This window comes from Lepeophtheirus salmonis, chromosome 11 (genome assembly GCF_016086655.4).
Source record: "Lepeophtheirus salmonis chromosome 11, UVic_Lsal_1.4, whole genome shotgun sequence".
NCBI classification, from domain to species: domain Eukaryota; kingdom Metazoa; phylum Arthropoda; class Copepoda; order Siphonostomatoida; family Caligidae; genus Lepeophtheirus; species Lepeophtheirus salmonis.
In genome coordinates, this window is record NC_052141.2 from 1,248,778 (window position 1) to 1,263,294 (window position 14,517).

The 14,517-nt window shown below is 30.3% G+C and overlaps 1 pseudogene; it reads right to left on the reverse strand.

Moving 5' to 3' along the window:
• Window positions 1–358: 358 nt before the first annotated feature.
• LOC139906612 (cytochrome c oxidase subunit 1-like) lies at window positions 359–861 on the reverse strand (annotated as a pseudogene).
• Window positions 862–14,517: the final 13,656 nt, after the last annotated feature.

Consider the following 14,517-nt stretch of genomic DNA (forward strand, 5'->3'; position numbering starts at 1 on the left):
AAATCTGTTCAACAGTGTGTCTTGGCTGTTATTGTTTATGTAGGACATATTGAAATAGAAAAGTAGCTTATTGATCAAATCAATCCGTAAAAAAAGTTAAGGATTTTTTTTGGACCAGCCAATTTGAGTATATATTCGACAGTACCAAAATAAAAATAGATTATAATTTGTTATGGTATGACAAATTTGGAATAAAGTAGTATATATCAAAGATAACTACACTACAAATGCTGATACTAATACTAAGATGTTTTTTCCTTAAAAATCAAAAAATAATGACGAAAGCTTCAAAAAATAAAAAAACACTGTTCAGGGAGAAAACGACGAAAAAACACCTAAGGAAAAAATTGCATAGAATTTACAATCCTAAAAATATATATAATACTGGAAGAATTAAGATTTATACTTCAGGTTGCCCAAAAAATCAAAATAAGTGCTGATATAAGATAAGATCTTCCCCTCTTGGGTCAATAAAGGTTGCATTCAAGGTTTGATGAGTGTTAATAGTATTGAAATAGCCCCAGGAAGCACAGGTAAAGGAAATGAAAGTAAAACAGAAGTAATTAATACGGAAATATGGGTATCTGCCCAACTAAGAGACCTAAACACTGCAAATTCGTGATATTGCTAATAAAATTTACAGCCCCCAATAAAGAAGACACCTAAGCCAGATGTAAAGAAAAAATAGCAAAATCCACACCCAGAGTGAAACATTCTTGAAGATAAGGGAGAGTAAACCATTCAACCCGTTCCTGCACCACTCCCCCCTAAAGCTCTCCTTCATAATATACTTAAAGAAAGTAGGAGAAACCAAAACCTTATGTCAATTAGACGAGAGATAGCTACATCAGGGCCCCCCAATATTAAAGAAGCAAATCAGTTAACAAAACCCTTTTTTTTAATTACATGATGCCCTATTGTATTAAAAAAATAATCAAAATGATTGCCATTGATTGCATTTTGCTCATTTTGTGGCAAAATCCGAAATAGATCAGGAGTGATCTGATGCACCCCTATTAAACATATATGTATATATTGTCATATAATCTTGTCATATTGTAACGGAAAAAAATTCAAAGCTTAAAATTACAGTTTTATGTACTTTCATCATTGAAAACATTTGTATGTAATTATCTTTATAGTAATAAAATGTACATTTTAATGACTTTTATTTGTATATGTTTTGAACAAGTTGAAATGTCTGTACAAGATCCAATTTGTATAAGGAAGTTTTAAATTTCTTCCTCTAAAAATTCCCTATTTAATATCAACATTGGTCACTCTAATACCTTATAAATCAATGATAGATATTTCATTTTGATATTTTCAAATTATATAGTTATTATGTATTTATAAGTTCTATAAATGTAGGGATTTGAATTTTATTATGTGCCACAGAATACTTATTTGTATTAAAATAGTCAAAAATTATACTATTAATATATTCAAATTCCATGGAATTATGGAATTTCTTAATCCAAAGTACTCTAAATCCTTGATTTAAAATTATACATCTAATTTTTTGTTGCAACTTGTACAATGCGCTTAAATACAAGTTACATCTTTTATACATCATATATACTTCCTTCAATACCCACAGAGCAATGAAAGAATGGATTATTTAAACTCAAAGTCTCGGCAGTAGAAAAGAAAACAGTAATACGTAGTGGCGTTACTATATAATCATGGCTGTGCCTCGGGGGGACCCTGTACCCATGGAGCTTTATAGTTGCAAAATATGGGATATTAGTCGAAAAATTTGAATTATTTACGCAGTGATTTAAAAAAATGAAATGATGGCATTTTGAGAACAATAAATATCTATTTCTATAAAATAGATATTTTAGAAATGTAGCAAAATATTACATATTAAAAAAACTTTATTAAACTTAACAATGATTTAAACTAGCAAAAGGACCTCAAAAAGGAATCAAGATCCATGTTTTTTTTTGTTATTTTTTTTAAGTAATTCAAACAAAACTCATATAACAAATTCACCTCATATTAAAGCTATAAAAAAATGAACTGTAGGTCGAAAAAAAATGAAGAAACAATATTCAAAACTCTATATATGGAATTAATATTCTATTAAGAATGTAAATCCTTTATTTAATAATGATTCCTCTCATTTTTTGGTCGTAACTTGTACAAAATCTCAACTTGTACACAACATATACATATCAGGGGGTTCTGAAATTTTTTGAGCTCAGAATGAAGGTGACAGTACTCATAAATACAAGCAAGTCACATCTTTCTAGGATTAGTTGTCAGTTATTCGCCAAAGTTTCAGGCATTTTGAACGCGCAGTTGTATAGTAACAGTCGTTTAAGTGTGATGGGGATTTAGGAAACAAAAATTTAGTATGTAGCTGTCATTAAATATTTGTTTTCCAAAATGATCGACAAATATCTAGTCACATCTATTTAGCATTTGTTGACAGTTATTTACCAAAGTTTCAGCCATTCTGATCAAAAAATATTTAATATCAGCACCACACTCCTTTTTGTCACATTAAAAAAAAAAAAACCACTCAAACAAACTCACTCAAACGATTGTTAAATAGCAACTGCACGTCCAAAATGGCTGAAACATTATTAATAATTGTCAACAGATGTTAGAAAGATGTGACTATCTTTTATATACGACTGCTCCTATCTTCATATTGGGATCGGAAACTTTTCAAACCCCTCAATTTCATATGGTATATAGATTTAAAATTCGTCAAAAAAGGCTGCATATAAAATATATACACAGAATTGATTTCCGATACTTTTACTATTTTTAAAACTAACACTATTTTAATATTGGCTCAGTAGAATTTAAAAGTTTTATTTTGTCATAAGTTTATCCATTACACAAATGATCTTTTAACCTCCTTTTATTCGTCGTGGTGGTCAAGTTCTTTAGAAAGAAAGACAAAAAGCATTCAAGCATGTAATGGATGAGTAAACTTCCCCCTTTTTTGCCCCCCTTTGCAATATTGAGAACAAAAAATAAGGTTAATATGTTTAGAAGGAATGCGACTCTTTAAATATTTATTGAATGCTTTAGAAAAGTGACTCAGGAGGTGGTAGTCCGAGTTGAGAAACATTAGTTGACTGTCTAATTTCTCTATGTATAAGGTCCACATTACATCGGACTGAATCTGTCCCTTGATAATTGTAAAAAAAAAAGTAGAACAGGGAGTAGATGCCCTAGTTTGGACTCTGATAGAATGGAATAACCGATTTTGTATTCTTAAATAGCACTTCATATTCCAAGGAGAACGGTGGCCAATTAATCTCTTGTATTCGTCCAGTTCTTATTCCTAAATGGATGCAGAATATATTATTGTAGGTATTTATTCGCCAAACTTACATACATATGTGTGTGTGTCAACATAAAAGTATCCTAAATAAATATCAACAAAATAGAAAATCTAAAATATTTTTACTTTATATATAAGCACATACTGCCCAATATTTCAAAGACATATTTGAACCAATTATAAATTTATTGTTCATAAATCGAGGGTGATTTAAGATTTCCAAGAATTTTTGCTATAGTTTAAAACCCTTTTTTGATTTATGAACAATAAATTATCCCCGATATGGTTTTTAAAATAAAATCCATCAACTTTTTTTTATTTCATTGTAGCACAATGACTTTTGACTACTGGATGTGCAATTTGAAACACACCCAATAGATTGATAAGCATAATTTGTTCATATAAATTAACAATAATTTGTCGAAGACTAGAGATGTTATTCACAATCAGTTTAGAGATAAAACCATTGTTTTAATACTTTTGCGTTGATTTTTTTTTTGGGTATATCAAAACCAAACTTACATACATATACGGCAACATTAAAAAAATACTAACAATGATTTAAAGTAGGCGAAAAAATCCTTTTCTTTCTTTTTACTTCATCTAAACATACAGCCCATATTTCATAGAGAAATATGAGTCAATTATATGCTTATTTTTCAAATTTTGTGGGATGAGTTTAAATACCCAAGAATGTTTGCTATGATATAAAACCTTTGTTTAATTTAAGAACCTTATATTAATCTCGATATAGCCTTTTAAATAAGGTATATATGTTTGTAATTATTCCTATATATTATTTCCCATGGAAAAATACTTTATCAATATAGTTTGTTTCTTTAATAATAGGTCATTTTTGAAGGAATCCCGCTTTTTTCAAAATTATTAAAATTATCGTTTAACAAAATTTAATATTTATTTTATAACCTTATTTTGGTACAATTTTACACCCAAAGATTGATAAAAATGACTTTTATTCCTTTAAAAGTATATTTTATCACCAAGAAGTATACTCCTAAAAAAATTAATTTAATTGGATGTAATTCTGTATTTATCTCAATAATGCATTGTTTAGGATTTATTCCTATACATATCTATTTTTTATTATAGAGTTAGTGAGTTTTAATAATTGTTTTCCTAAAAAGTCATTCCGTGTGTTTTTCATTTTGATTTTTTGAATTTTTTCAATTTCATAACTAAGGTATACTTGCTATTACTATATATAATACATACAACATCATCAAAACTAATGGGTACATATTTGATTCCCAAAATTTTATTTATGATGAAATTAAATACGTTTTATCTTTTGTTGTTCCTTTTGACTCAGTTCATTCATCAAGTTACTGATCCAACTAAAAGTTGGTATATGGTATTCCAAGCGATGCTACAAGTTAAGTGTAACCTCGATAAGCGTCAGAAGTGCCATCTATCCCGACTTTTTACACGAACCTCATAGATTTAAAAAATATGACCTACCAAATAAAATAATATTATTGGATTGTAGCAAGGGAGATCTCGATTTTTTTCGAAATATTCGGACAATTAACATTTTGGAGGACTATTAAAGTAAATATAAGTTATTATTTTGTATCTTATAAAGTCAAAGTCGATCCGAGGACTGAGGAATAAAGCCGGAGAAGATCACATCTCATTGATGAACGCACTACAACTTTTTTTTGTATCTACCATGAACCATTACAGTATAATTAAAGTATTAGCGTAATTGATATCATGGGAATGAACTTCTATGTCATCAAATCCAATAAATCCACAAGCAGAAACTTGCTCTAAATGATTTTGATCGATTGAGTCGAGATTTTTCTCCTCCTAGTCCAATAATATATTCTTTGTTTTGCAAAGCATCGCTTCGTTGCACTTAGTAAAGTAATATCCATACTTTTAAAAGGTTGCAATAACTGAATTTCAACTTTCCTACACGGATATCATAAGTGAAAAAATGAAGTGTACAATTTAATCAAATTTACACCAAAGATTTACAATAATAATTCATAGTCCAGTGGGATAATTTACTAATACGACGCCCGATTAAATAATGAACAAAAATTGAGAAGTAGAACAAAAAACAACTAGTATTTTCATTACAAAGTTTTAAACTCTATATAAAAATATACTCATTGTTTGTTGAATAGGTATACACGCCCACAACAATTGATGAACAGATATCGGTCTGCTTCAATTATTAAGCATTCCTGGGGACGATGGTCGTATATAAGGCTTAGTTTTGGGGATGTCCTGTCTCTGATAATTGTTTTATTTGGTCTATAAATGATTTCAAAACATGGGTCGAATGAATGATTATAAAATTGTATGTAAACATTTAATACTAGTTTATCCACCAATGTATATGCTGATAAACTTAAAGATATTGGTGCTTTTATTAAATATTTATCTCCAAAACTTTAAAAAAAGTAGAAAAACGAAAACCCTATCATAAATATTTGCACGAGTAAGTGGTTCTGGTAGGACTTTTTTTCCCCACTAGGAGCGTTGAATATTACTCCAATACTGACTACAGAACCTACATTTATAAGCCCTTTTAATTTTGACATACAGTGTGTGCAAGCTATCTATGCCACCACTTTGGCAACGCAGGCACATGGGCAGCATATTTTATTAGATGGTTTTCTCAGTTGAAGAATAGGGAATCAATTTAACATTTCGTTGTCACAAATATTTTGAAAAAGTACAGAGTACTCCTTGAAATCCGCACGGGGAACTCTTGTAAGGACCATTATGTCAACAACCAGAACAACAGGTTGTTGGCCTTCTACCCCAAGGATGTGCCCGTCGTCATAAAGGTAAAAATCATAGCCGGCGGCATAGTGTTTGGGAGGGTTAGCTTAGAAGGCCGAGTCATGTCTCATTATATGCTCCCCTAGAGCCTTGGGGTCAATACTGACACCTATTCAGATGTGGTCGACATCAAGTTGAACTTCTGGATCAACATAATTATCAATGAGAGAACTTACATGCGGCAGCAAGACTCGGCTTCCTGCCACACATTAAAAAAACGTATACAAAACAATTTTAACGACTTCATTTCCCCGTATACTTCCCCTCTAAACTCACTCAAACTGAATCCAATGATAACGGTAAACCAGTCGGATCCCCTGTAATACCAAAGACGAACATATTTGTGGGATCAAAAAAGAATTTTAAGATTTGCCAAGGCCTACTCGCGCTGTCAGCCTCACATAGAGGCTCTAATTGTGAATGGATGTGATTTTATGGAACAAAATAGATCAAAATTTATCAAGGCTCCAGAATCTGGTATTATTTTTTGATTAGATAACTAGTTCAAGAGAAAATTATGTTTGAAAAAAACCAAACCATTTTCGTGGTACAGAGAGCTCATACAGCTTATTTATATAATTAAATATCAGTTTATAACACCTGATAATTAAAAATATTACTATTAACAAAACAAGTTAATAAGTTTTTATCATGTTAAAGTATAAATACTATTTTAATTACTTTTATATAGCTATAATATTCATTTTTAATACGTAGTTAAAGTTGTATCGTGTGATACGAGTAAGTGGAAATGTGTAAAAAAACCTTCGTGATGCCATGGTTTATTCTCATTCTTAACGTGTCTTAGACACTTTTAGATACTATCTACATATATCTGCGGATGTCCGTAAATAAACCAAGAAATATGATCTAACTCATTAACTCATAGGTCATTCAAAATAAGAACAGTTTGTACATTTATACAGTATAAACATAGAATTGAATCATGATTTCTTGGTTATAGGTCACTATAAAGAGAGAAACAAGTTGAAAATGAAGAGCACGTAGATATGTGGCCCCTCAACAAAAAACAAAATTTAGTATGGATTTGTATCTTTGGATTGGTATCCTTTGACGAATGTTCGTCAATTTTATCAACAAATTATTATATTTAACCCGTTCGGTGCGTCACAAATTCCAATTAATGTAGCCAAAATTGATTTTGAACATAACAAAATGAAAGGTTGATATCTTTTATTTAACAGGGGCTATATTGGAGCCAATAAAAGTTACATACAACAAATAGAGGTTTGAAAGTATAAAGATAATTCTGCAAAAATTGGTTTTTTGTCTATAAACAGCCAAAAAAAAAATCAGATTTCTTCATTTCCTTAATTTTTCTTCAACATAATGTTCCAATTTTACCCAGAGGTTATGGTTGTAACTACATTGTGCTTAAGGTACTTTTTGCCCTTTGGTCATGTTCTTACAAACAAATTATTGTTCAAAATGCTGACAAAGTAAGATAAATAACGGAGTGACGTCATAAAAAAAAGAGACTTACTTAAAAAAATATTTAAAATATGAACCATTGTATCTCCTCAAGCCAACAGTTGGGCTTTGCTACTTAGTTTACAGCTTAAAAGTATAGTCTTTTATTACTTCAATTATTTATCAAAAATAATTCGGTATGAAATAGCCATGACGTTTCCAATAAGACAAGTGAATCGACAGCTGACTAAAAAATACGATGTGGTATATGTGTTGATATACAACATATATATCTAAAAATATGTATGACCAAGATATAGTTTTTCTTCATTTGTAATGTCGAAAAATATGTTGTTGGTTTTTTCAAATTATACCAATACCCATGTGTCAATTCCAAGACTTCCCCATACATAGAAGATACACTCTTTTTCCCCTTCTTTTTTAGACCAACTATGGGACATTTTGTATAAGTAAAATACTAATGAAAAGAGGAATTGAATTAAGACACTCGTCTAAACTACATCTTCAAGATTTTTTTTTTTTGTTATAAACAACTATTCTGATGACAAAAAATAAATAGATCGACCAAAAAATATTTATTATTTCCTTAAAACACTCATTATAAAACCTTTTTCATTCCATTCCATTCCATTTTACATTTCATAACTATTCTTCTCTATAAAAATCCCCTTATTTTTACCAACAACGCAGCTAAGACGAAAAAAGAAGTGCATATAAAATGTAGCGTGTGCTCCTTCTTCTTATTCATTCATTATTAAATATGTCCTGGGTGGGTTAACATCTACTTCTAATAGAACAAATTATCACCTATCTTTGGTGTAAATTGATTTAAAAATGCAAAATAAAAATATATTAAATACATTTTTAATAGTTTTTCTTGTACTAAAGATATTTTAATTGTAAAAGGTTATCTTTTTTATAGCAGTAATTCATTTCCTACACCCAAACAACCTTTGTTTTGTTAATATAGATATTATCAAGACTTCTTAATGAAAAGAGGTTGTGTTTTTTCCTCTGTTTGTTTGTTTGTCTGTTTTTCTGTTGGTCGCCGGTATTACAGCAAAAAGTTACTGATTAATTTTGTTTTAACTCTGTATAAAGTTTATATATGGTCACCATAATAAAACATTACATTTTGAAAGGTCAAGGTCGAAGGTTATGGTCAAGGTAACACAAAACGTAAAATATGCATAATCAACCATTACTTTAGAACATATGGAAGTCTCAAGCTCATATTGGTGTATCTTTGTAGGTTGAATAACGATGCTTCATTTGTCAAAAAGTCCAATATTGGAAAAATATCCTAGGCAGAGGTTTGCGTTCTATCGAGTACCCATTCTAATTAGGTATTAGATCCATCTTTTTCTATTTGAATGAATGATGCTTTTTCGATATGTAATTTTTTTCCATATTATTACTCAAAGGTTGCAATCATAGAATCTCAGATTTCTGCTAACATTGTCTCCAAAAACCGTAAACCATACTGAATAGTGAACACCAATTTTTTTGATTCTTTAAAAAGGTAGAAACTATTCAAAGGCATCAAATTTTTTAAATCAATATTATAGTGGTGATTATATTACTATATGATATCTTTTTAAATTCTGCCAGACTCATCTGTTGTGAACACAATTTCAGATTACACTTAAAAAAATATAGAATATTGAATAAAAATATATAACAATATACGGTTTTGTTAGAAGATATATTGCTCCTTGTGTTTTTTCCTTTGTTCAAAAGCAAAATGGGACTAATTTGAACAGTAAAAAGTTCATTTTTTACCTTTGAAATAACAAAATTACTATTGATTAAATATATTTGAAATTTGCATTACATTTTGCAAGGAAAAAACATTATTTTCTATTGTTTTTCTATATTTTTCTGGGAAAGTGTAGAAATAATGAAAAAGTTAAATCTTATATGCTGTAGTATCTGTTAAGATACGAGCAAAACAACTAATTAAAATTGTCAATGCATTCTATGCATATATTTGTTTTGAATTAAAAACTTTAAACTTTTTATGTAATTTTGGTCAAAAAAAGATAAAGGCGTCATTCCTATTTATGAAATACATGTATTGATTGATAAATAATTAATACAAAAGCGTGCTTTTATAAACAAACATCGAAATTCAGTATCACATGATATTTTTTTATTTTGCAATTTGTTCCTATAAAAAAGAAAATAACCTTTAAACGTATATTTTTAATTGAAAATTTGTGAAATGTCAACAAACAAAAAATGATTTTTTCATGTACTTCCTTTAAAATTATCGAGTTGAATCGAAATGTAAAATTCTTATCAAATTAAATATTGTTGATTAGAGGTAAATATTTCAACAGTTGTGCAAAATCATTGCTCCATTTGCCTCACGTTATAAATATTTTAGTCCTAAAGATATTGCAAGTGTATGCATATTCACTTTTCATACGGTTTATTAAGCGGATGTATTTTAAAATTTTACTTGATTTTCATTTCTCAAATATTGTTATTTGATTCCACGTGTCTAATATATTATAACTAACATTGAACAGGATGCAAACCGACACTATTTTTTAAATGAAAAATTTAAACTAATAATGAGTTTTTAATATAAACTAAGGCTAAATGAAAGCTCAATCAATTAAAGTTATTGTTATTTAAAAATATCACTAACGGCGTCAATAAAATTCTTAATTCGACTTGGAAAATGTAAATCAGCCTTGATTCATTCATGTGTGGTCAGAAAAGACGGACAGTAAACTTGAGGATATATTACAGAGTTAAAATTTTAATTCCTTTGGGACTCAGAGTAGAATTGAGCATCAACATCGTAGTAATTCTTGCCAATGTACTTGTTTATTTCATCTCCCCCTCCCCCAAAGGAACGAGCAAATTGTGTAGCTTTGCATGCCTATTGAAAGGAAAAGTAAACTTTCCATTACCCAGAGTGAACAACAATATCATGTATTGTTAGCTGATTTTGTATGAGTGTATACCATTCCAAAGACACAGGGTCACGTAAAATTTACAAGAAAGGTTTCTATCCAAGATTCTTACGTATAATATCCACAGTTATTTCATAATCGTAAGTTGGATTCCCTTTCCAAAGAACTCTTCCTTTTGCAGGAAGTGAAATGGAAAATTCTTTCGATATATCCATTGTTAAGATTTGTTCCTAGTATAAATATTCATCGTACAGACTTGATGCATATTTTGATTGTCTTGAAGACATTTGACGCTTTTTTTCGCCGAGAGATAAATCCTTCTTTCACATGCTAGGCCTATCATGGGTAACTATGTCGATCCATGGCTTCAGCTTAGTCTTTAGCAAGTACAAGTAAGCATCAGTGTTTACCTTAATGCCTTGGGGGAATGTGAAAAGACATGACTTGGACTTCAGACAACAGTTACTTCCACCTTTGACCTTAACCTGCATTGCTGTTGCTTCAAAATAAACTTTAAAGGCATTAAATTCCTTCCTAACCTTGGGAACGAACGATGCACTGAGTCCCAGAGTTTGAGCCATTTCAGGGAGTCGCTCCCGGTGCAGATTCCAAGGAGAATTCCCTGAGTTTTCCAAATATTTGGGATTGTTTTTTGATTCTATTTTTTCCAATTGTTGCAAGTTTGAACAATATATCTAACGAAAAAATAAGCTTTCTAAGTCTCAGTGTTTACTCAAAAGAGTACACCATAGTGCCTGGCATTGATGGCTTGCGCACCCTGGAAATATAGACCATTCTTAGATAAGATAGAGTAATTGAAATACTCTAATATTTATACATATTTAATCAGTGCAACTCCATCTGACCAATTAAAGGAGCATTTAAAAAAGTATATATGAAGAAAAAAATACTTAATAATAATAGATTTATTTTCATTCACCCAAGGTATTCAAAATGTAATAACTGAGAGACAGGAAACAACGTGGGTTTTGTTTCATTTTACTTTCTTAGATAATATGAACAGATTTTTGTATGTAGCAGGGTATGTTGGTATGTATAATTGGATTAGGCTTGATTATATCTAATAACAATAGCAATCCGAAAAAAAGAATAGAATTAAGACAAGAAAGAAAAGGTAAAGTTTCTGTCTCTACTAACTACATATTAAGAATAATGAAAAAAGAAAAAGAAAATACGAAATCAGAGAATATAATAAAAAAGTATTAACTTTGTATTAGGTTGTCAATCAAGAAAATCACAGGAAAAAAGTAAAAAAAATAAATTGTCAAATTCCTTTTGCTTTTCACGTTATCCGGGTCAGATATTTTTTCTTTATTCCTCTATTATAATTGACTGATTCCTTTAATAGCAATGTATTATTTATGTGATTGTTATTAGGAGTGAAATCCATTCATTCTATGAAAAAAAGGGAATGTTTTCCGATTGAAGGAACAGGAAATTATCCCTGCTTTTTGGGGGTACTTTGAATATATACATATGGCGGTATATTTTTCAACTTTTTTGCGACTTTTGATTACTGTTAAAGTTGTCATAATGTAAGAAAATCACCTATGCAAAATTTCATTCCACTATAAAAGTCATCTTTAGAATTAAAATACAGCATTAGTCCTTATTTTAGATTATTTATTATGATAGACAATAGGTTCTTTTTGTTTGAGAAACGAGGAAAGGAAAACTATGGTTCTTTGCCCTATGGACAGCCCGTATCGTTTTCCATTGAGTCTCTAGGTCGATTTTTAGTGGAGTGCCGGGCAAAGTAGAGCTACGAAATATTATTCCGCAAAATCCACGAACAACAATGCGAGCGATAAGGAAGGGTCCACAGGGCAATGATGCATCGTTCTACATTGCCCATTGCTCCACGAAAAGTCTACCTAATATTCTAAGCTATAATAAGCATTTTTTTTTAAATACGACATTTTTTATCCCTCATTTCTGATAATGTAAAAAAATTATGCGTTCTCTACGCAGAACATTAAATTTTCTTAACTTTTCTCCATTTTCTTATTCCATAGGACAATATTATAACAAAAACATTTTTAACACATTTTATAGGTTCAATACATCTCAATCAAAATTTCTCCTCGGTATCAATATTTACTAAGTAAAGAGTTTTTGTCTTCTTTCATAATTTGTACAAAATGTACCGCCTAAAGGACAAAGAAATTTTGCAATGGTAATTTTAAAACAATATTATAACTTTTCCACAAAAGCTTTAATTGGTCGTTGGAAAAGCTGAAAAACAAACTGTCCTAATACCCTAGTCATACTCCGTAACAAACAATGACATAGGCAGGGATTACTTCGATGCCGATCCTCAAATCTAGTTCTAATATTGGGCTATTCAAAAGTCCCTGCAGTTTTGTGACTTAACAAATCATGCTCATGATAGACACCTTGATGAAACATAAAAGGTATGTTGAGGATATATATTATAATTGGATATGTTTAATAGAATTTAATCAATGGCAGTGACATTGTTTTCAATGACATGCTACAGGCGACTTTGGATACGTTGATGATGTACTTCTTCATCTAGGACTTCTAGAATTCGTTCATATAGAATTTGAGGTCAGCAATTTTGTTGTGGAGATTTATATGTTCCTGGGCCAAAAGGACATGTTCTTGGTCAACCAGGACGGTACATACTTTGCAGTGTGGGAAGGCTCCTCATGATGTTGTGAGAAGTAGGGAGACTACACGGTGGAACCTATGGAAAGACCATTGTCTCCAAAATATTCACGTAGTCTTCCCAAGTGAGGATGTATCCCTTTGGGAACCACACTGGGGGCATTTGTCCCCAGTTGATCACACGATTCTTAATATCATCACAGATGCCGGTTTACTGGTGATTCAGACCTTCCTGAAGTTATGGTCGGCCTTGTTGAAGCAAATTACAATTTATTCTGTTGATTGAACACCAGATCCACATTGAAAGTCTTCTCAATTGAGAAGATGATAATTTATCTACAATTATTCATCAATCTGTTTGAAAGGTGCCGACAACGCTCCAGCCGGACTTATTGCAGCTTTTGATTTGAAGAGTCATTTTCATATGGCTAATATACTTGCCTCCAGCCCTAGCCTCTGTGGGCACTGACACCTTCGTTTTGGGAAAAGTGATCATCTTTGGATTGGATTTAAAGCTGCTTCCACGTCATTGGATGTTAAATTTATTGTTCTGCCTCTCCAAGGTTAGAAATTGAGCTATTTAACATCCATCAACTGTTTTTGAACGTTAAATACGGTCCTCCTAGATACAATAATGATCTTGATCACTACTTCCGAATTGGGTTGGCAGGTGCATACTAAAGTCGTCACTTCAATTCTTTTATCTTTAATGATATTAAATTACTTGTTTGCGTTTAAAAAAAAATGGTTATCATTTAGCAGCTAATTTACTATATTTTCAAAAAAAAAAAAAATGTGGAACTTTACAATCAGTTTACTAGAAATCTCATAATAAGGCATTAACATTCGAAAAACCTAGTTTATCCCAGGCAACCCCTTATTGTTACTCCTTGTAGTGTGTCATGATCACACGTACTAGTTATTACTTTATACTTAGATATTCTGTCGTGCAGAACTCAATAATAATTATAACAGCTTTGGAAAATAAAAATAATGTTTAGGTTGTAAGAATAAAAAGTACTTCTCTCTTTTAGGACATATTTTATACACTTCTATGTATGCTTAATTCCACAACCAGTTCTAAGAAGAAACATATTTAATTCAAATTTAGTATGTGGTATAATTGATAGTATTTCTACTTACAAATAAAATATTTGATACGCAACTTAATCCATTTCTTAGTTTTAAGGTCTTAAGGATTAAGAAATTACTATTTTTGTGAAATTTTGATTATTAATACAGATCATAGACCAATACAAGGAATAGCAAGTTATCTAAAAACTATTAATTAAGTAAAACAATGTACTTAATATATATGTTTTTAAATTTTTGTTATGAAAAATAAAAGTTAAATCCGATGTT